Here is a 27,859-nt window from a genome sequence, read left to right as displayed (position 1 = left end):
TGGGTAGCTCCACCTGACGCAAAGACGGCTCCAAGTGGAAAAACCACTCCCTTTATTTGGTGCTTCAGGGCATCCGGGAATAAAGAGCAAAGTCAAGCAGAAGGAAATGGAAATTAAATGTCTCTTACCTCACCTGTGCCAAGAGGTTGCAAAGCTGTGGCCTAATTTGACTGTTACAACCTGGGGGAAAGGTTGAACACCTCCCCATTACAGAGACACAGGTCTCCTCCCCTTGGCGCATCAACAACGCCACCCATTTAATGACAACGAGAGTGTACAGCCAAGCAGTTATGACTGACTACTCCAAAAGAGGCAAATCCTTGCCCAAAAAAAGCAAGGGGGGCAGGGGAACAGTTGGAAAACAGAAGCGGGGCCAACACTTCATTTTCCTTATACTAAATTAAATCCTAAAAATGGATATACGTTGGTTTGTTTGTTAAGGTAACAAAAGTCAGGAAAGCCGGCTGCTTCCTATAAAAAATGAAATCAGGAAGTGAGTGGGAACAACATGACCAGAGAGAAGCCCTCTCTCTCAACAGCACACCCCTCAGAACAGGGTGCTCATGCCCAGAGCTACTTCTAAGGGCTCCACACTCCACCCATCCGGGCCTGAAGACGGGTGCACTTGGAGTCCCCGTGGTGCTAACTCTTGGTCCCCTCCCCAAACCCTGACCACATCCAGACCCAGTTCCGAGGCTCAGCAGGGTCACCCTTTACTAGCCAGCACCCCCAACCAGCCACACCAGCCATTAGCCCTCAGCCAACCCCTCAGAAGGGCCCACCTGGTTTTTTAAACACTTGCGAACATAAACAAATGAGTACAATGAATCACACACACACATACACCAGTCATCCAGCCTCAACTGACTGTAACCTGTGCCGGCCTCTGCACCACATCATATTCTGGAGGAAGAGTTAAGTTGGGAAAAAAAATCCTTGTAATCTGGCAACTGCCTCCACCCTACCCTCAGCTCCGATTCACTAAGCAAACCAGGTTCCCGCCCAAGGCCCCAGGCCCCACAGCCCAATCTCCACTAGGAGCAACTCCACCCCCACCCCAACCCCCACTGCGCCCCGCCTCACCACAGGAATGTAGGACTAACTTATCCACTAAGGGTACATGGAGAGCTGCTGGCTGCCTGTCTCCACGACCACAAAACCAGTGCAAAGGACACATCAAGGTTATCTTGACTGAGCCTTAGGATCCGGCCCACTGCCAATGTCCAGAGGCAGGAGGCTGGCGCTATCGTTTCAAAATCAATGATTCTCTTGCTCTATAATCCTGATCAAGCCACCCCACGTCAACTTCCCTTTTCCCAGAACTAATACAGAAAAATAAGTATTTGACAAAGGAGAGACATGAAAAGAAGACCAAGAGCTCCACTGGGAGATTGAAAAGAAGGAAATGATAGCTAGCAAAAGAGAACTTGCCCAATGGAAAAGAAAAAGCAATCCAAACTAAGCAAAACGATGCTGCTGCTGTAAGCCACAAAGCTCAGCCACAGAAGTGGTCAGCAAGTCCAGCAGCCACCCTGGCTATTCAGGAAAGAGCAGTGGCCACTCAGCTGAAACATCCACAAGCATAAATCAAGGGCAGCGTCAGTGGGGCTCAAGAAATTGAAAAAAGCCACATTGACGCCCAGTCCCCTTTCCAGCAGTGCTACCCGTGAAGCCGCTAGCCCCTGGTCCCATGGCATCTCAGATCCTACACCTCGACTGCCTGTGCACACCACACGTTCATGGAGGCCCCAGGCTGGGGAGCGTCTGCAGCTCTACCCCTGCCTCAGTCCCGGCAGACCAGGCCAGAGCCATGTACTTCACAGCATTTAGATGAACTCAGGACACATATCACCACTGACACCCCAAGGTGGGACTATGTGTGATCAGAGGCCACAAGCCCACATCCCCAGCTATCCTCACTGCTCTCTGGAGCCTGGTCCAGACCCACTGGACACTGAGAGAGGGGTCTATGCCACGGAGCTTCAGAGTGTGGCACGTCTACCAAGCCCACAGCATGGGTGAAAGACTGAGAGAGACTGGCTTTCAGTTCTGGCTCCGCACTTACCAGCTACAGGACCATGAACACATACCTTTCCCTCTCTGGAGCTGCTTCCTTTATATGTAAAAAGGAGGTAACAGTATTGGCCTCGAAGGCTCCGCACTTACCAGCTACAGGACCATGAACACATACCTTTCCCTCTCTGGAGCTGCTTCCTTTATATGTAAAAAGGAGGTAACAGTATTGGCCTCGAAGCACCAAGTGCGAGTTGACTGGAAAGCATGGAAGTACCTGCCTCATGGTGGGTGCTGGACCACAGACACTACTGGGATATAAGGGCTGGCTGGCTCTCCACAGAGAAAGACTCTAACTCAAGCCCTAGATGACATCCCTAAATGCAGCCGGCTTTTCCCCTCAGGGACCTCACTGGCCACCTACTGTGGTGGTTCAAGACCACTCTGAGTTCAGGAACAACACCTACCCACCTCCACTGGTGCCATGTTCAGAAGTTAGGCATGTGCCAAGAACAGGAGTGGACCACAGCCAAATAAAACTTGAACTCATTTTCATAAAGATATAACCCAACCTTCTATTTCCCCTACCTCCCTCCACCGTCCCCCCCTCCAAATAAAAAAGTAGACAAGTGAGATTGAGGATTCCTGCCTCCTAGTAACTTAAGGGGAAAATGCATTCTGCAATGAGCTGAAAATTTAATTCAAAGGCTCCTATCTCACAAACCCCTACGAGTCCAGCCTCAGCACTCACTGGACGGAAGTCTAGCTGCTCCTAGAACCACAGCGACTCAGGAGTAAACTCGTGTAGTCGTGGCGTGTGGACTACAGTGAAATGCAGCAAAACATTTCTAAATAACTCTCACACTAAACCCAGTTAACGTTTCTTATCAGACTTCCTTCTCTTTCAAAGAGAGACACCAAACTACTTTTAATCCATGTTGGCTCTAAAGCTCCAAAGAAGCATTTTCAAAAATTCAAATTATTTACTGAGTCTGCCATAAAAATTATGCCATTACACTCATTTGGGGGGGAAATGTATATATTTAAATCCATGATCTAACAAACGGTCAAAGAAATAGTGTGTTTCTTAACACAATAGAAAACTTATTCTCAAAGAGGAAAGAAAAAAGACCTATGTAAGCCTGGCTCAGGATTTAAAGGCATCATTGAGTGACGGTTTTTAAATACACCTAATTTCTGCAGTGAGTCCATGTTACTTCCCCTATGAAGGCGGCCCTGAACACCGAGGGTCCACATATTACTCACGCCACACTCATTCATCCCACACGTGTCTACGTGCCTATTACACATCAGCACAGGCCTACGAACTGTGGATTCCACTATAAAAGACAGTCCCTGCCTCCATGTCCCTGAACTCCCAGCCCATCAGAGCAGCCGGCAGTCAGTCAGCAATCATACCATATGTGAGATACACTGGGACAGGCAAGGGCCTTGTGCTCTGCAGGACCAGGGTTGGGGGGTGGGGGTAAAAGTAGTGTTGAGTTTCGAAGGCTGAGTAGGAGTTCAGCAGGCAAAGATGGAAGATAGGGCATTTGCAGCAGAGGTAACAGATCCATGGAAAGGGAGAAACACACCAAGCTCAACGGGGCAAGAGATGAGGTTGAAGGGTGAGTAGGGGCCAGATCACAAGCTTGGACTTTATTGTGATGGCAACAGGGAGCCACTAAAAGAATTTTAATCTGGCCAAACAGCAGCCCAACTGCTCCCACTGCTGATAGAGAAACGAAGACTCAGAAGAGAGCAACGTAAATCACCCTTCCTATTTGGTTCAAAAGAGTTAATGAAAAATGTTAAACCAAATCCCTCCTCCAACATTCAGTAACGAACTGATAAGCACGGCCCAGAGACCTCTTACGTGTGGTCACCTGCTCCGCGCCTCTCTCCTCATCTGTAAAATGGGCCGTAGCCCTCCCAGAGGGCTGTTGAAAGGATTGCATGGAAAACACGCACACAGGACTCAGAGCCCAGGGAAAGCTCCACTGCTGTTGGGTGCTGCGGATGGTATCAGCAGTGCTCGTTCCAGGAGCTCCAGGAGTGCCAGCAGGACGCAAGACCAAGGGCGCCCAGGTCAAAAAGCAGGTGAAGATGACTTTCTGGCCACCTGTGAAGCTGCCACACAGCAGTACAAAGGTGGAGGCTGCTCGGACCCCTTAGGGACTGAAGGGAAAAGAAGAAAGAGCTCCCACCCCTCGGAGACACGGTCATAAAGCTGGGCTGAGAGGGCTCTAGTCTGAGGCAGCTCACACGGCTGCCAGCCCCGCACAGACGGCCAATGGCCCCATTCACCTTCCCACGTCTCTAGCCTGGGCCCCACCTCCTCCAGCCTGGCACAGAAGGCTTACTGTCCCCTCATCAGTTTACAGCTGGCAGCCTCCACAACCACCTCTACACAGGAGACACTGCCCAGAACCTACCCACCAGGAAGTCCTTAAAGGCTCTTTGCCCGGGGTTCTGGAAAACCCAGAATAGTGGAAGAGACCACAGGAGACCCCGGCACACTTCTCCCAGCCCCTCTCACTCCTGAGCAGGTGAGAGGGCTCCTGCTGTCAAGGGGCTTAAGTCTCAAGTGAAATGAAGAAACAGCAAGGCTGTGTGAGGCTGATGAGAATTATAAGCAGTCCCGAAGGGAGGAGATCTGTGGGCCTAGAACCACAATTCCCAGCCTTTGGATTTCACTAACGAAAAATCTTCCCCCAAACTTGGGGGGCTTTTCAAAAAATAGTGCTGAAACAACTAGATATCTATCTACATGTGAAAATACAAACAGAATTCCAGACCTTATACCATACCCAAAAAATAACTCTAGATGGATCACAGACCAAAATTAAAACCTAAAACTGTAAAACTACAGAAAATATAAGAAAATATGCATGACCCTGGATTAGGCAAAGATTTTAACTATTACACCAACCAAAAAAATACAAACTGTACAACAGACTTCATCAAACTGTTTCAACCTCTGCTCTTCAAAAGATACTGTTAAGAGAATGAAAAGACAAGCTACACATGGGAAGAAAATATTCACAAATCACATATTTGGTAAAGGACTTGTATCCAGAATTAAGAAATCTCAAAAGTATTAAAATAAGCAAACCAACTTTTTAAACAGACAAATGATGTGAATAGCTAGTTCACCAAGGAAGGTATACCGACCCAAATAAGCACAGGAAAAGATGGCCAATATCATTAGTTATTAGGGAAATGCAAATTAAAGCCACAATAAGACATCACTACAGACCTACCAGAATGGCAACAACTAAGGACAGCCCACAGCAAGTGCTGGTGAGGACACGCAAGAACTGGACCTCTCACACACTACTGGGGGAGTGTGACATGGTACAACACTTTAGAAACAGAACAGCCTGGCAGTGTTTTAAAAAGTTAAACATTATAGGGGCACCTGGGTGGCTCAGTGGGTTAAAGCCTCTGCCTTCGGCTTGGGTCATAGTCCTGGGGTCCTGGGATCGAGCCCTGCATCAGGCTCTCTGCTCGGCAGGGACACTGCTTCCTCCTCTCTCTCTGCCTGCCTGTCTGCCTACTTGTGATCTGTTAAATAAATAAAATCTTTAAAAAAAAAAAAAAAGTTAAACATTATACCATCCAGCCATTCCACATTTATCCAAGAGAAATGAAAGCTTTTGGACATACAAAGACTTATACACAAAAGTTCACTGAAGCTCTACTTGTCATAGGCCCAAACTACAAACAGCCCTAATGTCCATCAACAGGTGAATGAGTGAACGAACTGTGGCAAAGACACACACTAGATAAAAGAGAACAAAATTCTGATAGATGCTACAACATGGGTGACTCTCAAAACAATTTTGCTGAAAGAAACCACACTTAAACAAGTACATACTGTATGATTCCATTTCTATAAAACTCTAGGAAATACGAACTAGCGTACAAGGATGGAAAGCAGACCCGCAGGTGCCTAGGAGTGGCGAGGGGCAGGCAGAAAGGACTAAAGTAGCTCAGGAACACTTCCGGGGGTGACGGGCAGGTTCATTATCTTGATCGTGGTGATGGTTTAATGGGTGTATTTGTATGTCAAAATTTATCAAGTTGTAAACTTTAAACATGTACAACTTATTGCTTGTTAATTATACTAAAAAGAAAAACAGAAACTGTTTAGACTTGGGAGGAATAGGAACACCTGGCTAGGTCAGTGGGCAGAGGATGCAACTCGATTGCCCCATGTTGGACATGGAAGCTACTTAAAACTAAAAAAATTAAAATTTGGGAGGAGAATAACATAAAGCTGCTTACCTTTTATTTTGTCAAGAGAGAATACTCTAAAAACTACCAGTTTTGGGGCACCTGGATGGCTCAGTGGGTTAAGCCTCTGCCTTCGTCTCAGGTCATGACCTCAGGGTCCTGGGATCAAGCCCCACATTGGGCTCTCTGCGCAGCAGGGAACCTGTTTCCCCCTCTCTCTCTGCCTGTCTCTCTGCCTACTTGTGATCTCTCTCTGTCAAATAAATAAATAAAATCTTTTAAAAAGGGGGGGGGGCGCCTAGGTGGCTCAGTGGGTTAAAGCCTCTGCCTTTGGCTCAGGTCATGATCCCAGGGGCCTGGGATCAAGCCCCGCATGGGGTTCTCTGCTCAGCAGGGAGCCTGCTTCCTCCTCTCTCTCTCTCTGCCTGCTTCTCTGCCTACTTGTGATCTCTGTCTGTCAAATAAATAAATAAAATCCTAAAAAAAAAAAAAAGAATGGCCACAATTTTATACTAAAAGAGAGCCCTTCCCAAGAAAAGGTAATTGCTAATCTTAACATATAAAAACAACACAGTCCTCCTTCTTCCTCGCTTGGTGACCACACCATTTCAGACCAGCTTTTGTGACCCACTGGGCTGGGGATACTAAATTAGGCTGAGCAATCCTCAAACAGTTCCCGGGCTCATCTCCATCTCCAACCTGGCAGTTGCTCTTGGAAGGGAATCACCCCAGCTCCAGCAGCACTGGGGAAGGTCATGTGTACCGTGGGTCACTGCAACTGTGGCAGTGACCCAAGACACTGTGTCTTTCTCTCCTGGAGGACAAGAAGACACAAGAAGTATGTGCCCCAAAAGTTTCCTAGAGTGCTGCTTGGCTTGCAGAAGAAGTGAAATACCTTGATTCTGGAAGAGCTTTTTATCCCAAAGCCAGAGTATCTGTGTTTTGCTTTGCTGCAAGGAGAAGTTTCTTATGTCAACATTAAGCCTGTTCACTGGGGAATCTTCCAGGCTAACGTCCATTGAGCTAAAGTGGAAATAAAGTAAGAGCTCTAAAAAGAACACGATATACACTGGAATCTTCTGATACTGTGCCAGAATGCTAACAAAATCCAAAGGATCTCAATTAGCCAAACCCTAGAAGACTTTAGATAAAATAGAGCACTACAAATGATCCTCACCATGTGTGACTGGTTTCGTGGTATGAACAGCTGAGAAGGGGACAACATCTCCCCAAACCCCAGCTGTCAAAGAGGGAGGGACCCCTCCATGCTCCGCAGGGCGCCATGAGCAGCAGAGACGGCAGGGCCAAACACAGGGCCAAACACACCCAGTAAGCATGGACTCTGTTGTTTCAAGAAACCAAACGTACAATGAATCCAGAGCAGCGCCGTGCACCGCGAGACCCCCACATGCAACCATGGGAACACTCCAGCTCGCACACCCAAGCTCCTTCCACGCATATACTACCTGTGCACAACCACCATGTGGCCCCCTCTCAGCATGAAGTGTGTGTACACGGAGGCACAGACCACCCTCAGAAGGACCCAGCCAGGGACGAGGCCGACACAGCTCCTACTGGTGGGCCGGGGAGAACCGCAGGGCCTCTGTCTCCACGCGGGATCTGCAAGGCGGATGCACAGCTTCTGGGCAGGCACAACCACTGCCTTTCAGATAGCTCACCCTGGGGGGAGAGTCCCATCAGAAGAGCGCCCCAAGGAGGAGTCCCACATGCCTGGTCTAGGACCATCCTCCGTGATGCGCGCGGGCTGCAGAGAAACTCAACCCTGGCATGTAGTCATGTTTCCAAACAACTCTAAAGGGGCAGTTCTGTGTTTGGCATGAAGCTGTGGCAAGCCCGAGAAGGAAGCAGAGCTATAAAGTTATTAAATGTAAATATTTAAAGAACTAGCAGCTGTTGATGCCAGGAGGATGGCAGCTTGCAAACTTCCAGGCAGAATAATGGTTCTGTTATGTCAGGGCCTGAGTCAACTCCATCCCACCCACAACAGAGGATACAAACTTGAAAAGCAACTTACTCTGTCCATTGGGCAGCGCCTTTAAAGTTAAAATAGGAAAGTAATGTCTGATGTGGAAAATACCAGTGTGCACGTAAATCTCCTTTTTTTAAAAAAAGATTTTATTTATTCATTTGAGACAGATACAGAGAGAGAGAGAGAGAGCATGAACAGGGGGAGAGGCAGAGGGAGAGGGAGAAGCAGACTCCCCGCTGAGCCAGAAGCCCGGATGCACAGCTCCATTCCAAGACCCAGAGATCATAACCTGCGCCAACGGCAGAGGCTTAATCGTCTCAGCCCCCCAGGCGCCCCAGATCTCCTCCTTTAGGCCGAGCACTAAATGATGTGTGTCTCAAATGCCATTCATGAGGCAACTGTTTGGGACCAAGGATGAGATTATGCAATTTTGCTAACAATAAAAACGTATATATTTGGTGACTTCAAGTGTCCACACTGTCTACCACGTAGGGGCCTGAAAGCAGTCTCCACTCGTGCTTCCGTCCCTGAGCAAGGCAATTTGATGCGACAGGCAAAGGCTACATTTCTGACCGCTAAGGGAACCAATCAGAGAAGGGAGGTGTCCAGGACAAAAGGAGCATGCTTAGTTTTCTGTTGACATTTCTGATGATGCCCTCGGGCCTAGCTTGCTGAATTCCACAACCCCAAGCTGCTCACTGATCGAATACACACACCTCCCCAGCCTAGCTCTGAGGCCTGCCACTTAACCTAAGCCCAGCTTCCCACCTGCAAAATAAAGCTATCATAAGGATAAGTGTAATCATGCATGGAAAAGTAGGGCAGTGCCACAAAATAAGCCTCCATAAATATTAAATTTTTAAACATCATTATGATAATGACAAAGTAAAAAAACCAGTTCAGGTAAGGCAACAACCCGCACCCTGTTGAGCCCTGAATAAAGCCTGGGTCACAGGCTGCTAGGGAATCATGCCTCCTGGTCAGTTACCAAAGGGCCTGTCCTGAAACTAAGTAGCCCCATGCCATGCCACGCACCCGGGCAGGGCAGCTGAGCAGACATTTCTCGGGAAAGAAAACAGGAAGCGTGGAAAAGACAAGCGAAGCTAAGCGCCTGTGCCTCTGGGGCTTGGTAGTCACCATCCAGCTTGGCTAAGAAGCTGCCAGGATGCCTGAGCCTGCCGGCCCCTGCCAGAGCCTTCAGCACACACACAACCAAAGGTTCAGCCCGTTGCCTAGGCAACAGCCAACCTAGGCACACTTACGCATCTGTGGAAAGCGGGGCAAAGTACAATTCCCATACTTTGTGATACAAACACAGAAGGCCAAGCACAGAGCAAAGCATGAGTCTAAAATCTGGGTTTACTGACAGAATAAACGTGAGTGGGGAGGGGCAGCGCCAAGCCAAGCCCCGCAGTGCCGGCAGCAAAACCCACTTGTGTCTGAGAGGCAACACTCTTGTCACGCTTCTGTGTTGTGATCATTTCCTCTTACTTCTACCTCAGTGTGTAGTAACGTCTTGCTGTGTTGTGGACGTCAGCCTTTTTTCGCTAGGATAAGAGGAACCGAGAACAGAGTTTTTGTCCCCCCAGGGGCCAGAGAACTAAAGGGAAGCAGGCCCTGCCCACCCCAGAGACAGAGGATGTGATGGCGGCCCAGCAGGAGTCTGAGGGACAAGGCCCGGCGGCCCAGCATTGCTTCCACCTGAGTCCCTCCTCATCCCTCAAGAAACAGGTTTTCTGCTGCGGACCCTGGAAAAGGAGCCACCAGGAAAACAGGACTCCGCTCAGTCTGAGGGTGGATACGGAAGGGACAGCAGAAGACGAAGAAGCCAGTCAGGCCACGGTGAACGGACACTGTGAAGGGCAGGGCAGGACACAGCAACTTACCAACAGAAAAAACAGACACAAAAACAAGGAGGGTAAGTACCAACATTAAAAACCTCCCCGAATGTTCTCTGAGATGTTGGTCTCTAACAACGGACAGAGCCAGGAACCTCTGTGAGAGCAGCCTCTAGAAGATACACAAGGTAAAGTCTGCAGGATCGCTCGAGCCCCGGGCTGTCCCGCCATACCAATGACCCTGGCAGCAACGACATGGCACAATGTCCTTCCCGATACGCATACTGTCAATGAGGAAAAGAGGAGAACAAGTTCAAAGAGATGCTGTGGTTCCGAGTATCAGGACCACTGGGTTGACGAAGAAATGCAACCACAAACACTTACAGCCTTGGGAATGTCAAACGTGAGCTTGGGTGATTATAAACACAGCAGTAAGGCTTTTTCAAAGACAGTTTCTTGCTTATGAAAAGAAAGCATCTAAGTAAAATGATATCCAGAAACCTAGAAAGGAAATGTGACTCATTTGAGAAAACCTCACGAAAGTTTCTTATCTCACAGATAGTTGGAAGTCCTAGAGGCCAAGGCATGTTAATGAGAAAGAGTCCCTCAATACTTTCACCCATAAATATCAGAACAATAAACCCACGAGCAACAGAGGAGGCATTCAAAACGCTCTAAGATGCCCATATCCTTTAATCCAGGATTTCTATTTCTGAGAATTTATTCCCAGGAACTAATCTAATCACATAAATGAAAAAAGGAAAATAAAACTGTAAACTACAAATTCATCTACAATAGCAAAAAAAAGTTGGAAATTACCTAAAATGGCCAGCAGTAGGGAAATGGTTTAATCTCATTACATCCACAGGATTATGCAATCATTAAAGGTCTTGTCAAACGCAACAGTAAAAACCCAGAAAATATCTTATAAAATATTTAAGTGGATCTGAACAATACAATCCTAACAGCGAAACAGTGAAAAAGGAGCAGGCACGGGTGGTCAACGCAGGCTTCAGAGCCACTGTTCTACTGACAACCTGAACGACCTTGGACTAGGCACACAATTTCACTACCTGCAGTGTCCTTGCACTCAAACTTGTAACCTCAGAGGTAGACAGAGGCAACGCACCTCCTCCTGCCTCTTCTGAAGCCTGGAACAAAGCAGGCAGCTAGTGGGACACAGCTGCTCCTTCTAATGTACATTAAAACCCTCTCTATGCATGTGGAAGGTAAAACAAAAAAGAGTTCTTTATTCATTTTTTTAAAGATTTTATTTATTTGACAGAGAGAGAGAGCACAAGTAGGCAGAGAGGCAGGCGGGGGGTGGGAGGCCAGGGTGGCTGGGGTGGGGGGCCAGGAAGCAGGCTTCCTGCTGAACAGAGAGCCGACAGGGGGCTCAATCCCAGGACCCGGAGATCATGACCTGAGGCAAAGGCAGAGGCTTAACCCACTGAGCCACCCAGGCGCCCCAAGAGCCTTTATTCAGAAAACTCTATGCTGCACCTTCAATATTTAAAAGAACTAAAAAAAACAAAAATTAAAGAACTAAAAGATAAGAATGGGAGGAAAAGCCTTTCGACAATTATCACAAGCATAAAACAACCATCTGCTCTAATTTACCTCAACAACTGATCTTCAGTTGATACCACAATGTCAACAAAATGTGAAGATCTTTCACAATTTTACATAGTGCAAAGTGAATGCTCTACAGAAACATAATTTCTTCTCTTTCAACTCGCTGCTTTTGAACAGCTTATGACACCTTTCAAAACACAGCTAGTGGAAGGTGAGGAAAGGGCACAACTAAGCGGGGAGCTCTGGCATCCCCCGGCATGCTGTTCCCCTGCTCCCAGTCGGGAGCGGGACAGGCCCCCAACCACCGCCCTGATCACACACCTACCAGCTGGGCTGTGGAGAAGCCTCTCCCTTTTCTGCCCTTATCTCCGAGCTGTGTAAATTGCCGCAAACTTTCAGGTTATCTTAACCAAGTTAGTGGCAGGCGTAGATACTATCTTAGAAGACCACATAACTTTCCTCTTTTCGGTTTCTGAGAGGTGGGGAGGGAAGATTAACGTTTAAGGTTGATTTTCATACGCGGGTGCGTGACTCAGAATCCACTTATTCAAGGCAGCAAGATAAGTGGCAAGAGCGCGGCTTCAGCGGTGCCTGGCTGGCTCAGCTGGTAGAGCACGCACAGCTTGATCACAGGGTCGTGAGTTCAAGCCCCACGTTGAGCACAGAGTTTACTTTAAAAAAAAAAAAAAAAGAAAAAAAAAAGAATGTGGCTTCAGAGTGCAGTGGAAGGCCGTCTCTCATGATGGCCCTACGAAGGTCATTTATCTCTCAGAACTTCCACTTACTTATGTGTAAAATGGAGTTAACACTACCTTGCTCCAAGAATGAAATGAGCAGGAATGTAAAGCTTCTAATATGATCCCTCAAAACCCCAGAACCCAGGGGCTTGACCCAGATGGTGACCCCCAGCCCTGACCGACCCCCACTGTCACAGGCCTCCTCACTGGCACCTGCCAGATTCCTTAGCTGACGATGCATTTGCTGGTGCAGACGTCACAGGTGCTGCCTTAATTAAAACACTGTCACGACCAAGCTAAACAGCATCCCGGCCAGCTCCATCCTCCAGCAACCAGTCAGCTACAAAACCCACTAATAGTGGCCTCGGAGGTCCGTGCAGGGAGCACAGCCTGCTCTGTGGTTCCTCTGAAGACCACAACTCACAGACTTGGCACACTCAGTTGGCGACAACATAATTGAGTACAATGGAACACACAGTTTAAAATACGAACATGTTGGGCGCCTGGGTGGCTCAGTCATTAAGAGTCTGTCTTTGGCTCGGGCCTTGATCCCAGGGTCCTGGGATCAAGCCCCGCAATGGGCTCCCTGCTCAGTGGGAGGCCTGCTTCTCCCTCTCCCACTCCCCCCTTTTGTGTTCCCTCCTTCTGTGTGTCTCTCTGTCAAATAAACAAATAACCTTAAGAGATATATATATGAAAATGTTCACAAACCATGGTCTGGGCATCACTTACAAATTTCATTCAATTGAATAGGAAACTTCAAAACAGTAGGCGCCGTTTATTCTGTGTGTTAAAGACCGCAGGCAGGCGCCAGCCGGGGCCCCATACCTGGGCTCCCTGGAAGCCCAAATTAGGGTGGAGGCCCTTGTGGGGTCCTGGCCAGCTGGTCTCAGGCAAAACCACCAACCCTCCAGTCCCTCCTCTTCTCCTCCTCTGAACAAGAAAGAGAGGAGCCAACCAAAAGGGCTGGAAACAAAATGCAAGCTTTGGGAAAGTTCTGGCAAACTGTAAATGCCTACACAACCAAGCCATTTTTATATACATTTATTTCTGTTCTCAAATCAGGTTATTACTTACATACTATTTCTAAAAGTAAAAGGGTAATGGCGCAGTCTGGGAAACAAGGAGAAACTTTCCACATTTCTGCAGCCTTAACTACCATTGCTGTCTGCATTCAGCTGTCTCGTGCATGTGACCAGTGCACTCGGCCTAACAACTCGCCTTCTCGCGTCCTGACATTTCTCACCACCTCAGCGTGAGCCGTCACCACCCTCACGTGCCTCCAGTCACAGCAGCAGCCCATCATACCAGGCTCAGGATTTCTCCAACCTAGAACATTCAACTTGGCCACAGAATCACCAACCCAGAAGGAGGAAGGCTTCGGCGAGGCTGGGGTGCCCTCACGACCCAGAGGCGATAGGACCAGCTTAGGCCCTCAACCCAACAGGAAGGGCAGACGCAGAGAGGTGGCGAAAAGACAAGAGCCAGGCCTGGCAAGCGCCAGGATGGGAGGGAGGGGACTCCATGCAGGCCGGAGGCCTCGCCCACATCGACAACCCCAACATCACACTTATGACCCTGAGTCACCAAAGCAAGGTCCAAATAGACTACCTACACTTAGGCTGGAGGAAAGAACACACAGTAGGAGGATTTTCAATAGAACTGGATAACAGAACATCAAATTAAGCACTTGAACGGTACACTTTGCTTAATTAGCAAGTTCACTTAAATAGACATTGTACTCTGAGCAATACTCAAGTTACTGAGCCAGCACCACGGACCTGGCACAGGTGCTGACTTCTCAGGGCCCAGTACCCCACATCGCCCTCCCTCAGCTGGAGGCCGAGGAGGCTGTCAACATCCCAGTTCTGAAGCATGCAGCCAAGGAAGGCCACCCTGCTACCTAGTGGTAGAGGCGAACTCCAACTGGGACTGTGGGACTCTGAAACCATGTTACCTCCTACAACTTACTGCAATATGACCTTTCTTCTGGCAGTGAAAGTCACCTCCTGACTGCATGGATCTGTGACCAAAAACCACACGGGAAAGGCAGCAGAACCCAGGAGCCACCACGTTACCAACGGAAAACGCAAACGCGGGCAAAGACACGGAGGCAAAACTGCTGCCAGTCCCGCTCTGGAAGCCCCTCTCATTGGAGAGCGCAGCCACTGCTTCCTGGAACCTTCGATGGCAATCTCTGAGCCTCCAGGGACACCGGCAACCTTTGTTAAAATGAGCTACCGGGATCACCCCTCGCTGTCTGCATCCCTGACCTCTCAACTGATGTTTCCTCTCTGTGCAGAGACACAGACACTTGCTGTGTCTGCCCTGAAACAGCTCCCCATAGAACTCCATCCTCCAGGAGGAGCTCCAAACCCTCACCAGGCATGTGAGGCAGGTTACCAACCTGAAGCCCGCACCCAGCCTCCCCTCCTTCCACCTTGAGTGGCTCATCTCACACCAAGCCACTCGCACCCCCACATTCTTCACAGCTCTGCACCTGTGCCCGCCATTCTCCTTCCAGGCATCACCAGCTCCAGAGACACCTGCCTGAAGGTCAGCTCTCTGCAGTGTCCTAGGGCGGTCAGACCCTCCCACTTCTGTCCCCTCCCTCCACTTTGTACACACGCCCATCTGCTACTGTCGCAATGAAATGTGACGGCTTCCAGGTCCACCTCCTGACTGAGCTGCCACTACAGAGCACGAGAGTCACCTTCATCTTGGGATCCCAGAGCTGTGGGCAAGGCCAGGTGCGCTGCGCACACAGCAGCCAGGATGCCGCCCCTCCTTGGGCCCACCTTGCCCACATCCCCAGACACTCTCAGCCCCAGGAGGGAAAGTAAAATAAAAAACAGGCACTTCGACACGGCAGCCCAATGGAGTTCCCAAGTGACAGCCCTGTCACTCTATCAATATTTAAATCACAGACAGGTGGCCCCTGGAAGAGAAGGGCCAACCTATGGATGCAAGTCTCCTGGTCAGAGTGAGGGCTTGTAAAGACCAGCAGAGCTAATGAAGGAGGCATTACGGCAGGTCACATGTTTGACCAGACACTGTCCCTGCACGGTGGCTGCAGCCTGGCGCTTACCCTTCGTCATGGGCCTTGCCCTCCAACAGCATCATTTCCTGACCAGGCTTCTACTTTTGGTAACTTCTAAATGCTCAGAATTCACTTCTGCCTTCAGCCTCCACCAATTCCTCTCTCTGGGGAGCAATGCATTTAAGGAAGCTGACACGTGGCATCGGGCTTTCTGCTCAGTATCAGGGAGACCGTGTGTGTCTGCCTCGTTCTTGTGGGTATCCTAAAGAAATGCATCATGAAACAAACAAATCACTTGTTCCCATGTCTGGACAATGAATAACATAACAGGAAGACAGGACCACACATAGACTCATACCACATTTGAGTGATACCTACTGTATACCATCCTATACTTCCATATCTGAGTATTCAAATCATCTTTACTATGAAGATTCTTTTCATGAGTAATAAACCACCCAACATCTGCGAGTCTTTAAAATTCCGTGTTCTTTTGGATACATAAGCTCTTTACATAACTGAGACTCTGTGCTGTTAATAAACTGAAAAAAAAAAATCAGTCCCTACAATATTCAGAATCTGCCCAGAAGGCCACAAGAAGCCACTGCTGGGTAGTCATGATCATTGCCACAATCCACACCCGACTCTCAAGCCCACCCAGCAGCTCACAGGCTGGAAGGGAGTCTCATCTGTAAGTACATATTTGGATGAAACAAGTCAAACATTTGGAGTTTTCACTTAGCATTTATTTCACAAGTGTTTCAACTGCTAAGCAACTGAGAAGCAATCATTTCAATGTGTACTTTAATCAATAAACGTTAAACAAGTCTGCTCAAAACACCGAACTCCTACAAATGTGTCCCTATGAAAAATATGGCAAGAAAAAATAACAAAAACAAAATAAGTGTCCTTTTGACAGTCAGGCAGAAAGGTGTTTAGTGATCCAAATTCAGACCAAAAAACAGCCCTTTCAGCAGATGAGCAAAGAGTTTCCTCTGTAAATGACACATTCTGGGATATTTACACAGCCAAACAAAACTCGTAATGACAACCACCAAGGAAGGAAAACCTAATGGAAAAACCCCAAGCTGGCAACCAGGTGTCCCAGTTCTGGTCCCACTACAAGCCTCTCACTGGGTGATCCTACCAGAGTGGTAGCCAGTCCTGTACCCCTTTCTTCATCACAAGAAAGAATATCCATCACCACCCACACCACTCAGAAATGTTTTAAGGACAAAAAAGACGAGAGGTGAAAATGCTTTGGAATGTGTCTTCTATAAACACAAGTTACATTATTATTAGCTCAAAGATGACCGAGAAAATAGGATTATAGAATATCATCGGTGAGAGGGAGCTTAGAGATGGGATGATCCCGGAGTCCTAAATCTGGCCCTGGCCTCTGAAACTGCATGCTTTCTGGGAAGGAGGCCACAATTTTTATCAGATTCTCAAAAGGTTAAGAACCTTTCGGCCCCTCATCTTACAAATATAAAAACTGAGACCCGGGGCACCTGGGTGGCTCAGTGCGGGCTGTCTGCTCAGCAGGGAGCCTGCTTCCCCCTCTCTCTCTCCGCCTGCCTCTCTGCCTGCCTGTCACCTTTCTCTCTGTCAAATAAATAAATAAAGTCTTTAAAACAAACAAACAAACTGAGATCCTAAGATATGTGACTGTTCTAGGCCTCAAGGTTAGTGAGAGGAAGGCTGGCCCAGGGCTCCTCCTCTCCAACCATGCTCCTCCCACCCCACCATACCACATTTCTAGGGAGGACAAAAGTCACACAAATCTCAAACAGCCACAGAGTGTGTTACACAAGCCGTGACACGTGTGGTTGCTAAAGTCATAGCAAAGTTTCTATCCTCAGTCTTCTCAAGGGCTTCCTGCTGAGGTCTTTGCTGGTTGAGACAGCTTTTCCTTCATTTCTGTAACCCCCTCTCTACCTAGTTTGGTGCGTGCAGCCAGGAAACACTCCTATAGTTTTCTGATATGGAAATTTTTTTAAAAGAAATTAAATACACATAAATGTATGTCAAATATTTCTTAATTAAAAAATAAAGATGAGGGGGCACCTGGGTGGCTCACTTGGTTAAGTATCTGCCTTAGGCTCGGGTCATGATTTGGGGGTTCTGGGATCGAGCCCTGTGTGGGGCTCTCTTCTCAGTGGAGAGCCTGCTTCTCCCGCTCCCTCTGCTGCTCCCCCTACTTGTGTTCTCTCCCTCTCCCTAGTAAATAAAATCTTTTAAAAAATTAAAAAAATTGGGGCGCCTGGGTGGCTCAGTGGGTTAAAGCCTCTGCCTTCGGCTCAGGTCATGATCCCAGGGTCCTGGGATCGAGCCCCGCATCGGGCTCTCTGCTCCGCAGGGAGCCTGCTTCCTCCTCTCTCTCTGCCTGCCTCTCTGCCTACTTGTGATTTCTGTCTGTCAAATAAATAAAAAAAAAAAAAAAAAAAAAAAAAAAAAAAAAAAAAAAAAAAAAAAAAAAATTAAAAAAATTAAGGGGCGCCTGGGTGGCTCAGTGGGTTAAAGCCTCTGCCTTCGGCTCAGGTCATGATCTCGGGGTCCTGGGATAGAGCCCCACATCGGGCTCTCTGCTCAGCGGGGAGCCTGCTTCCTCCTCTCTCTCTCTCTGCCTACTTGTGATCTCTTTCTGTCAAATAAATAAATAAAATCTTTAAAAACAAACAAACAAACAAACAAACTCTTAGGGCACCTGGGTGACTCAGTTGTTAAGTGTCTGCCTTTGGCTCGGGTCATGGTCCCAGGGTCCTGGGATCAAGCCTGGCATCTGGCTCCCTGCTCGGCGGGAAACCTGCTTCTCCCTCTCTCACTCCCCCTGCTGTGTTCCCTCTCTTGCTGTCTCTCTCTGTCAAAAAAATAAAATCTTTTTTAAAAAATATATAAATAAAATAAAATCTTTAAAGAGCACCCGGGTGGCGCAGTCAGTAAAGCTTCCGATTCTTGAACCTCAGCTTAGGTCTTGATCTCACGGTTGTGAGTTTGAGCCCTGTATGGGGCTCCACACTGGGTGTGGAGATTACTTTAAAAAGAAAGAACGAGGGGCACCTGGGACGCTCAGTGGGTTAAAGCCTCTGTGTTCAGCTCAGGTCATGATCTCAATCCTGGGATCGAGCCCTGCATTGGGCTCTCTGCTCAGCAGGGAGCCTGCTTCCCCATCTCTCTCTGCCTGCCTCTCTGCCTACTTGTGATCTCTGTCAAATAAATAAAAACTTAAAAAAAATAAAAATAAAAAGAACAAAAGAATGAAAAAATAAATTAATAAATTAAGGGGTGCTCAGTGGCTCAGTCAGTTGAGTGTCTGACTCGGTTTTGGCTCAGGTCATGATCTCGGGGTCCTGGGATAGAGCTCTGCATCAGGTTCAGTGCTCAGCACCAAGTCTGCTTGGGATTCTCTCTCTCTCCCTCTCTCTCTGCCCTGCCCTACCCTACACCCTCCCCCGCACTCCCCCCTCCCGACACGCACACTCTGTCTCTAAAATAAGCAAATAAATTTTTAAAAATAATTAAAAACAAAATGAAGATTTTATTCTAGGAAATAAAAAATGGATTACATGGTGCTATTTTACCAAACAAACATAAATGTGCAATCATGGGAACAAAAAGAAATCAATACATAAAGAAAGGAGACTGTTGTTGTTTTATGTTGTTGTTGTTAATCAAACTACCAACCCGTGTGGTCTTAGATGGCCAGTTTCTTCTAACAGTTATCTTTGGAACCGCATGTATGCCAAGAATGTTGCATGGCACAGAATGCTTCTCAGTATACTTTGAGAATTCCTCTTTTAAGACTGTCTCCAGTCAGCAGACAGAACATAATCATCTGAATACTAAGTATTTGAAGGAATCCTACACAGCCATCCCAGTGACCAGCACTGGGACCCATCAGGAGTCGGGTTTCAGGCACTAAGATGCATTCGGGTATGTGAAGGATCACTGCCAGGGCCATAAAGAAAGGTCTCTACCTGTGGAATGCAAACTGACTTCATAACTGAGGCATGGCCGTGCCGTTCTCAGGTATGCCACTGCAGTTCCAAACAAGCTAATTGGGAAAAAAACTGAGCCAGCACTATGGCTCACATGAATGTGGTCATTACCCATAATCTACAGGGTGGCCTCTGCAAAGCGGCCATGACAATCTGATGACAGATAAGGCAGGCGCGAGTCAGCTGCAAGGTTCAGGTGAGGGTGGCCAGAAAGCCCTTGGTAAATGCCACCCGATCTCTAAATACAAGGCACCATTACTATTATTAAGGAATCTATGAAATCTTTTTGATATCCCATAACATCCTGGAACCAGCTGATGACCCTGTCACGAGCAGGAAGCCTGAGCATCATGGCCTTAACTCAGTCTACAATTGAATTCAAGTGAATTCAAGTGAAAGTCTACAACTTTCAAGTGAATAGGGAAGAAAATGAAAAGATAAAGGACAAATGCCCCTCAGCTCCCACCCCAGGAATGGTCTGGCTATCAGAGATCTGGATTAGGCATCCAGGACTAGGGAAAGACAACCTTATCTCCCAGCCTATGTCCAAAACCCAGACAAGGTTTTTTACATATGCATACTTTTAGGTTAATTAAATATTATGACCTCTTGTATATTTAAGACTGAGAGTAATAAAGTTCCAGTTCCCAAACAGCATGAGCTGTTTCCATTCGAATGAGTTCTTATTCTTTTCCGACAAAGTGAAGCAAGAGTGCAGACCTAATCACTCTTCTATCCCTCTGGGTTATGTTACTTTCCCAAGTAATAAATATATCAGCCTATACTGGCCAGTTTCTTTAAAGCTTGAAGACAATTGTCAAAAGAAAATCACACACCACAGAAAAGTTTTTGATGTGACCTCGTATCTCAACTAGCATAACCTCACCCAGGAGACTGATTGCCGAGCTCCAGAATTAAGTTAAAACGCACACAGATGAGTTTCCCATGTGAATCAAGAGAAACCCAAGTTGCACTGGCTCCGGTTCAATGCCTCTGTGTGGAGGCTGCAACCAGGCTTGTGAATCAAGTGGAGTAAGAACATTTGGGGCCCCGAACGGGAGGGCTGGCATTCAACGGCCCCCACCTGGTTGGTTTCCTCGCCCTCGGCGCCAAACTGGCAATCCCGGGAGGATTAAAACAGAACTTCAGCATCCAACTGCGGAGGGAGGAACTGCAGAGCCGGGAAGGAAGCCGTGAGCTCACTGACAGCAGCTCAGGTTTGAATTCCTTTAGCAGTTCTCTTGATTTTCATCAGAACAGCCAGGGAGTGTTTGGTAAACAGTGTAATGAGTAGCCGTGGAGACTCTGGGCAGCCTACCCTTTCACCACAAAAAAACACAGGACAGCTGCGGCAGAGAAGACTCCGGAATGATGACACACACCCCACCTTGAAGGCCGCCTTCCCCTGGGCACCCAACTGGACAGCAGCATCCTCAGAGGCTAGAGCTGCGCGCAGGGGGGGGGCGGGGGGCGGGGGGCGGTGGGAGCGGTGCAAGGAGGCAGCACAGCCTGCTCTCCCGACCAAATCCATCCGAAAGGAAAATCGCCCTTCTCTGCTGGAGCCAAAAGCCCAACGGACCAGTGAGATCAGAGGACAGAAATCGCTACTTCTCCAGCCCGGAACCCTCCGACGACCCGGCAGCCTCGGAAACCCCAGAAGGGAGAAGGCGCGCAGATTTCCAAGAATCAGTGACTGCGGGAAACTCCGAGGGTGGAGCGGGCGAACAGCCCCAGCCTCTCCTGCCTGTGCCCCTGCCCCAGGGGCTGCTCACAAGGCAGGCCTCGCCGCCCGCACCCCCGTGGAGCCAGGAGAGACACGCGGAGGGTGGAAAGGAAGGAAAGGAAGGGCGGTCGTCAAAGTGCTCCCATAAGCTCGTCCGCGTCCCGCCTGCCCCCGCCACCCGTCGGACCCAGCCCTGCCCTCCAACTGGCGCTTACCAACCACCCCGGGGCTCCGGCGCCGCTCCCGCAGCCGCCCTCGCCTCCCGCGTGTCCCCCAGCGAACCTCGGCGCCCCTCGGCTCCGCGGGCTCCCCGCAGCGCGCCCGCGGCTCCTCCCCGAGCCTCCCTGCAGCCGCCCACCTGCCCCTCGGCAGCAGCTCCCAGCCCGCGGGCCCCGCCGCCGCGCTCCGCTCGCCCGCGACCCCCGCCCGAGAACTCGCCCGCGGGCGCCCGGAGCCCCGCGCCGAGCCCGCCCCCGGCGGCTCCCACCCGCCCTGCGGCGGCCGCCCGCGGCCCCCGAGCACGCCCCCTCCCACGGCGACAGGAAGTCCGCGCGCCGGCCGCGCGGCCGCAGAGGCTTCCCCCGGGCGCGGAGCGCGGAGCGCGGCCCCGGCGCGGCGGCCTGACAGGGCGCGGGCCCCGCCGTCCGCCCGCGGCGCCCCAACCGTCGCGGCGCGCCCCTCACCTCGGCCGCCGCTCTCCTCCCGACTCGCCGCTCACCCCGCTCCGGCCGCGACGGCGTCTCCGGGTCCGGCTGCCGCCCTCGCTCCGGCCGCTCTCCTCAGCCCTGCCCTGCCCCGCCGCGGCCGCCGCTGCCGCCAGCCACCAGCGCACCGCCCCCGCCGCGCCCGCTGTGCTCGTCCCATTGGCTGCTGGGCGCCGGGCCCCGCCCCACGGCCCCTCCGGCAGCCCAGATTGGGCCAGGGCCCCAGAAGGCGGCCCGCCCCCTGCCGCACTGAAGGACCGCCCCCGGGCGCCATTGGCGGCGACTCCCGTCCATCAAAGGGGGAGTGCCTACTTAAGCAAGAGCTAGGGTGCGGGGTCACCGTCCCGGGGTCGTTCCCGGGCTGTTCCTTGCAGGGTCGCCCACCGGGGCTGGAGTCCTGCGGCTCTGCTGGAACCCAGGCGCGGGGAGCGCGGGAGGGCAGCGCCTCACCTGACTGGGAGTTCCGGAAGTTTCCTCCCCTGGGGCGCTCAGGGAAGCCAATGTCAACCGGGCTTCCTCAGATTCCCGCCACAAGTGCAGATCGCTCCTGAGCCGCTTAGTTTAAGCCGGGCAGAGAGAGAGTGTGTGTTCGTGTGTGTGGACGGAGCCGCGGGGAGTGCGTGTGTGTGTGTGTGTGTGTGAACGGAGCCGCAGAGAGTGCGTGTGAGAGTGTGTGTGGACCGCGCAGTCAGGGAGAGCGGCCCGGGCACTGCACAATGGAGCACTTTATTTCTAGTTCTCACCAGACCTTGCCTGCTGGGGTGTCAGCCCCATCCTACAGACAGAGAGAATAAGGACTAAAACTGCTGACCTTCATGGCGCACTACCCCCAGCGCTTTCCAACCATTGCTTCCCGGGGTCCTCCTGGAGAGCGAGAAAACGCTACACCCAAGGGAGGGTCTGCAGCCGGAGCCCCAGCAACTTGCTGGGGGCTGGGGGGGAATGGCTGGAGGAAAGAGAGTAAGTGGCAGAGTCAGGATTAGAAACCAGGTCCCCCCCAACCCAGGCGTGCGCTAGTTCCATCTGGAGAGTAATCACCAGGACGGTATAGCAACGCGGGAAAATGCTTCAGCTAAAATGGTCAAAGGGAAAGCAGGACACAAAATGGTGCGGACTGTATGATTCCACCACCTATGGATAGGAACTGAGAGAGACCACAAAGAAATAGAGTGGTTTTTCACTTTCCAAATTGTTTGGAAAGTAGCATTGTGCCTGTGATCATTGCTGGAGGTTTCTGAACGGGTGCTGGCCAGTGGCGGCCTCCAGCCTCCTGCTCTTCCCCATCCGCCGGTCAGTCCTCGCCCTCATCCCCTTCCCCCGTACATGCACGCTCACACACATCCCCCTCCACACCAAGCGCTGGTGAGGCTGGAAGGGGTTTCCGCAGACCGGACACCACAGGGAGACAGCAAGCCTGGCACTGGCCAGCAACAAGACACCCCCTGAGCCTTTCTGACCTCCTAACCCCAGAGGTCACTTCCTACCATGTGACCCAGGCAGCGCTCCACCATCTACACATTGGCCCCTTTCTTGTCTCTTTCTTTTCCTTCTTAATGTTACGGGATTTTTGTTCCCTTGGTGCCCATGGTTCTTGGCCACGCCACTTTGAGGAATGAAGAGGTAGATTTCAGATAAAGAGAGGTGGGCATCAAAGCAAAGTTTACTGAGTGATAGGACAAAGCTCCCGGAGAGGGAGGGCACCTGAGAGGGCTGCCCCTGGTGTTTCTAAGTTTGGGAGTTTTACCAGCTCTTTTGCAGAACTGTCTTAAGTAACCAGGCTGTGCTGGGTCGGGCCAATCAGGGCATTGGTCTTGTATCTGTCTGTCTGTCTAATAGGTTCATGGCCATGTGCTGACGGGCTTCTATGGCTGACATTGGGGGGCTTGGGTTTTGTTTTTTTTTAAAGATTTTATTTGTTTATTTGACAGACAGAGATCACAAGAAGGCAGAGAGGCAGGCAGAGAGACAGAGGGGGAAGCAGGCTTCCTGCTGAGCAGAGAGCCCGATGTGGGGCTCGATCCCAGGACCCTGGGATCATGACCTGAGCCTACAGCAGAGGCTTTAACCCACTGAGCCACCCAGGTGCCCCGGGGGGCTTGGGTTTTAACTGCCCCTTGCCCGTGATGGTGACAAATGCTTTGTGGTTAATTGTCTTATTTGAGGTCATTTTGCAGAAGTCATTTCTGCAAGGGCTGGAAAGCAGAATGCTAGTGCGAGGCCTGTCTAAGCTACAGAACAGGATGTTACTGCTGTTTTATTTTGGCTGTCCCGACATCGTATTTTCTTGTTGGGGACCCTGAACTTGGCTGCGCGACTACTTCTAACATTAGGGCAAAACCAAAATTCCTCTCATTTTCTTGCACCCAGCAATCTGACACTGTTGCTAAAACACTTTGAGTCCTGCCTTCCATCCCAACAGCTTATCGGGTATTTTTCCAAAGAGAATTCCCCTTTGCCAGCTGCAACCATCCCAACTTGGATCCCCACAAACATTTCACAAGATTGTATTCAGCCTTCTCCTTCAGTCATATTCGAACTGGCCTGGAGCCCAAACCGGCCTCTACCCCTTCCCCATTGAGGGGCCTTGGGCAGGTCACTGTATAACCTGCACCTCTCTGTCCCGATCTGTGACAGGGAGGTGATGACAGAGCCCATCTCACACGGTTGTGGTCAGGGGTGAGGGGGGACAACAAAAGCAGAAGTGCGGAGAGCGGCTCTGGGCATGCGGGTACGAGTGCTCCGTATCTGAGCGGTTAACATGTGGTCATGCTTTGTCAACTGCCCTTTTCTCTCCTCCTCCCCATACAACGTGCTCATTACCTGGGTCTGGGACCAAGGCTGACTCAATCCTTTATTAGCCATTTCCAACTAAGCAGCCTGGATAAACACACACAACCCAAGTGCACACGTAATTTTGTGGAGATCAAAACATTCTCAAAAACAAACAAAAAACCCAGATATAATTGTATTGCTGGTAAAATAGTCTTTCTTACACAGTGGTATATGTTCCTCATTCAAGGACAAAATTCAAAATCTGTGGGACGCTTGGGTGGCTCAGTTGGTTGAGCGGCTGCCTTCAGCTTGGGTCATGATCCCAGGATCCTGGGATGGAGCCCAGCATTTGGCTCCTTGCTCAGTGGGGCACCTGCTTCTCCCTCTGTGTGCCGCTCCCCCTGCTTATGCACTCTCTCTCTCTCTCTCTCCTTCTCTGACAAATAAAATCTTAAAAAAAACAAAAACAAAAACAAAATCTGCTACAGACATTTACTCTATAAATAAATTCCAGTGTTTAGAATGTGCGGGGCAGGGCAGGGGGCAGCCGGCAGTTCAGGGAGGGATGGACCTGGCTCCTGCTGCTTCTGCTCCTGAGACGAGCCAACAAACACACAGAGTCTAGAAGAGCCTCCCCATCAAGGGACAGCAGTGATCCTCACGAACCGGAAACCCTCCAGTAGGAGGGCAACGATATTGAAGGCAGTGGTATTTAACGGAGCCAAAGGGAACGGGAATTGAGTAGAGCAAAGGCCCAGAGGCAAGAAATCATGCTCTCCAGGAAGAGAGGAGGGTTCTGCTTGGCCAGAGCCTTGCAAGCATGAGGGGAAACGAGGTGGAGAAAGAAGCTGAGCCTCGAATAGCTGTGGGTGCTGGCAAGTTACTTTGCCATTCCAGGTCTCTGTTTTCCCAACTGTAAAATGGGGATAATCATAGAAATCAAGTGCTTAGGGAAACCTCAAGGATTCATGAGATCATACCTGCTCTGAGGACGGATCCCGGCACGATCAGCAGTTGCTGAGTGTGTCCTAGGACCCCTCCCTGATCCACATTTTGTAAGAGTACCTCAGGATAGACTTAACTCTTGAACATTTTTAAGTGTGATCAAATAAGCCAGATGCAGGAACACGTACTCTGCATCACCCATTAATGTTCTAGAGACAGCAAAGTGTTAACTGTTACGACTAGAGGAGCCCGTTTCTGGATTTACCTCAGAATGAAGCTCTTCCCTGCCAAGTTGTAGAAAGATCTGGATTCCTTACAAATGTGTCATTGATTAGGAGGCAATTATCCCGGCCTTTCTTGCTTCGCTTTGTTTCGTTCCATTCTGGCCTGTGCACGTCTGCTCACATAACACTATGCCATCAAGTACACAGCTGTACTTACGAGGGTCACATTCGGCTCAGCGCTGCTGGTAGGACACTCAGGCCTGGGACCAGCTCCCACCCAAAGTCAGCAGGATGTAGTCGCATCAACGGGACAGCATTTCCCACTGTGGGCATCTCCAGGAGCACCCCATTTTCCCCAAGTTCCTTAATTGGTTCTTATGCCTCATATGGCTTGAAAGCACTATTCCTGAAGGAGTCTTCATACTTTTACTAAGTGCCCAGGCTCCTGGTTGGGGGGGGGGGGCAGTGTTACAGTGTTGCCATTTGTGCCAATGTGGGACAAGTGGCAACAAGGAAACCAATACATGAAAGTGAATGTTTTGAAACTTTGGAGGAAGGACTTAATGCCCAGACTTCATGTGATACATTGTATAAAGTATTTTCTACCCTCTGATGAACATATAGACTCGCTCCCACACTCCCTCTTTGAGTTCCTGCCCTTTGGAAGGATGAGAAGGTCCTGGATGTCAACAGTGATTCCATTCTGAATCCAGAGTATCTTCTTTCCTTTGGTGGGCTCCTAGATCAGCTAAATCGAAGGACATCCTGTGATTGGGAAACGAGATCTTGTTTTATTTTGTTTTACAATGTTACCATATGCAACCACTTCTGTGATTCCAGATTTCCTTGATAGAAAATAAAATTGCATACCAAGGCTAATTTTTTTTAAAACATTGCAGCAGTCTCAAAATGTGCATTCATCCAAAAAAAAAAAAAGTGACTTTCCCCTTATTGATCCAGTTTATAACAGATGAATGTTATAAACTTGAACTTATAAAAGAAGTTGTAATATATGTATGTATATGTATGTATATGTAATACATAATTACATCATAAAATAAATGTATACCCGTCAAACACTGCTATTGATCCCACGTAAGATTTCATGCAGAGTGCCACCGATAAAGACACAAAGAACTTGAAGATAGTGGGGAGCCATCAAGGGCTGCTCCTGGCCCCCAGACCAGCTGTTGCCAAAGGACCTGTGTCTGTACCTGACGTGTTCAGTCGTCATCTGTTAAATACTTGGGGGGTGAGGGGGTGGGGAGTTTCTGCCTCAGGGGCAGCCATGCCTCGCCTGGGGTGGGGGGGACTTCCTGGTAGAATGATCTTGGGCCCAGGATTGTATGTGGCAATATGCCCCCGTCGAGGCAGGAGTACAAGAAGCAGGCAGGGGAGGTCAGGCTCCCACGGACACCACGTGGCTGATTTTCACCCAGATCCCATTCACTGCACGGTGTCAGAAGAAAGGAGAAGGAGAGGCCTAAGCGACCTGGGCTCTTTAATCTTTTGCCGAAAAGACTTTTTCCCCCAGCAATTAGGAAAGGCTAGGACTCAGTCACAGGCTCAGAGGTTCCTCATTCTTTGCATTTTGTTTTGCTTTGCTTTCGTTTGAAAAGACTTCATTATTTGGGGGGGGGGTACAGCTTTGGGCAAGTCCCCTCACTTCTCAGCCTCAATGTCTCCATCTGGCCAGGGGAGCGATGGCTCACCGCTACCTAAAAGGATGGCCATTGAGGAATTAAATGCAGTAATAGATGAAAGATCCTTCCCATGGTGCCCAGCACAAGGTAGGTACCTGCTCTACGGATGCTGGTATTGGCACCTGCCTGCCAGATCCACCTCCTCATTTGCGAAGGGAAGGGGGAGCAGGTGAGGGGCCTGGCAGACCCCAATGGGCAGGCGAGCTCCTTCTCCCTCACCCGCACTCCCTGGCCCAAGAGCAGCAAAGCCAAAGGGTGCTGCTCTGGAGAGTAGACATCGTTTCAGGGGACGGGGCCTTGCTCTCAGGTGATCACCCACGGAGGAATGCGGGCACCATCTCTCTCTCCCAGGCCGCCC

General features: G+C 49.8%; 1 protein-coding gene across 2 annotated transcripts in view; it reads right to left on the bottom strand.

The window, feature by feature from the left end:
- The window catches only part of PACSIN2 (protein kinase C and casein kinase substrate in neurons 2), a 132,875-nt gene extending 110,889 nt beyond the window's left edge, over window positions 1–21,986 (bottom strand). Inside the window, exon 1 of one of the 2 annotated variants that reach the window (XM_080810180.1) lies at window positions 21,837–21,986. The gene's annotated coding sequence lies outside the window, so the exon portion shown is untranslated. Of the gene's footprint in view, window positions 1–14,892; window positions 14,979–21,836 lie in introns of those variants that run through there. The other variant, XM_080810182.1, reaches the window with a different exon arrangement.
- Window positions 21,987–27,859: the final 5,873 nt, after the last annotated feature.

This window comes from Martes martes (assembly GCF_963455335.1).
Source record: "Martes martes genome assembly, chromosome: 8".
Taxonomy (NCBI): domain Eukaryota; kingdom Metazoa; phylum Chordata; class Mammalia; order Carnivora; family Mustelidae; genus Martes; species Martes martes.
Note: the sequence above shows the minus strand (reverse complement) of the source record. Positions and strands in the feature narration are given on the sequence as shown.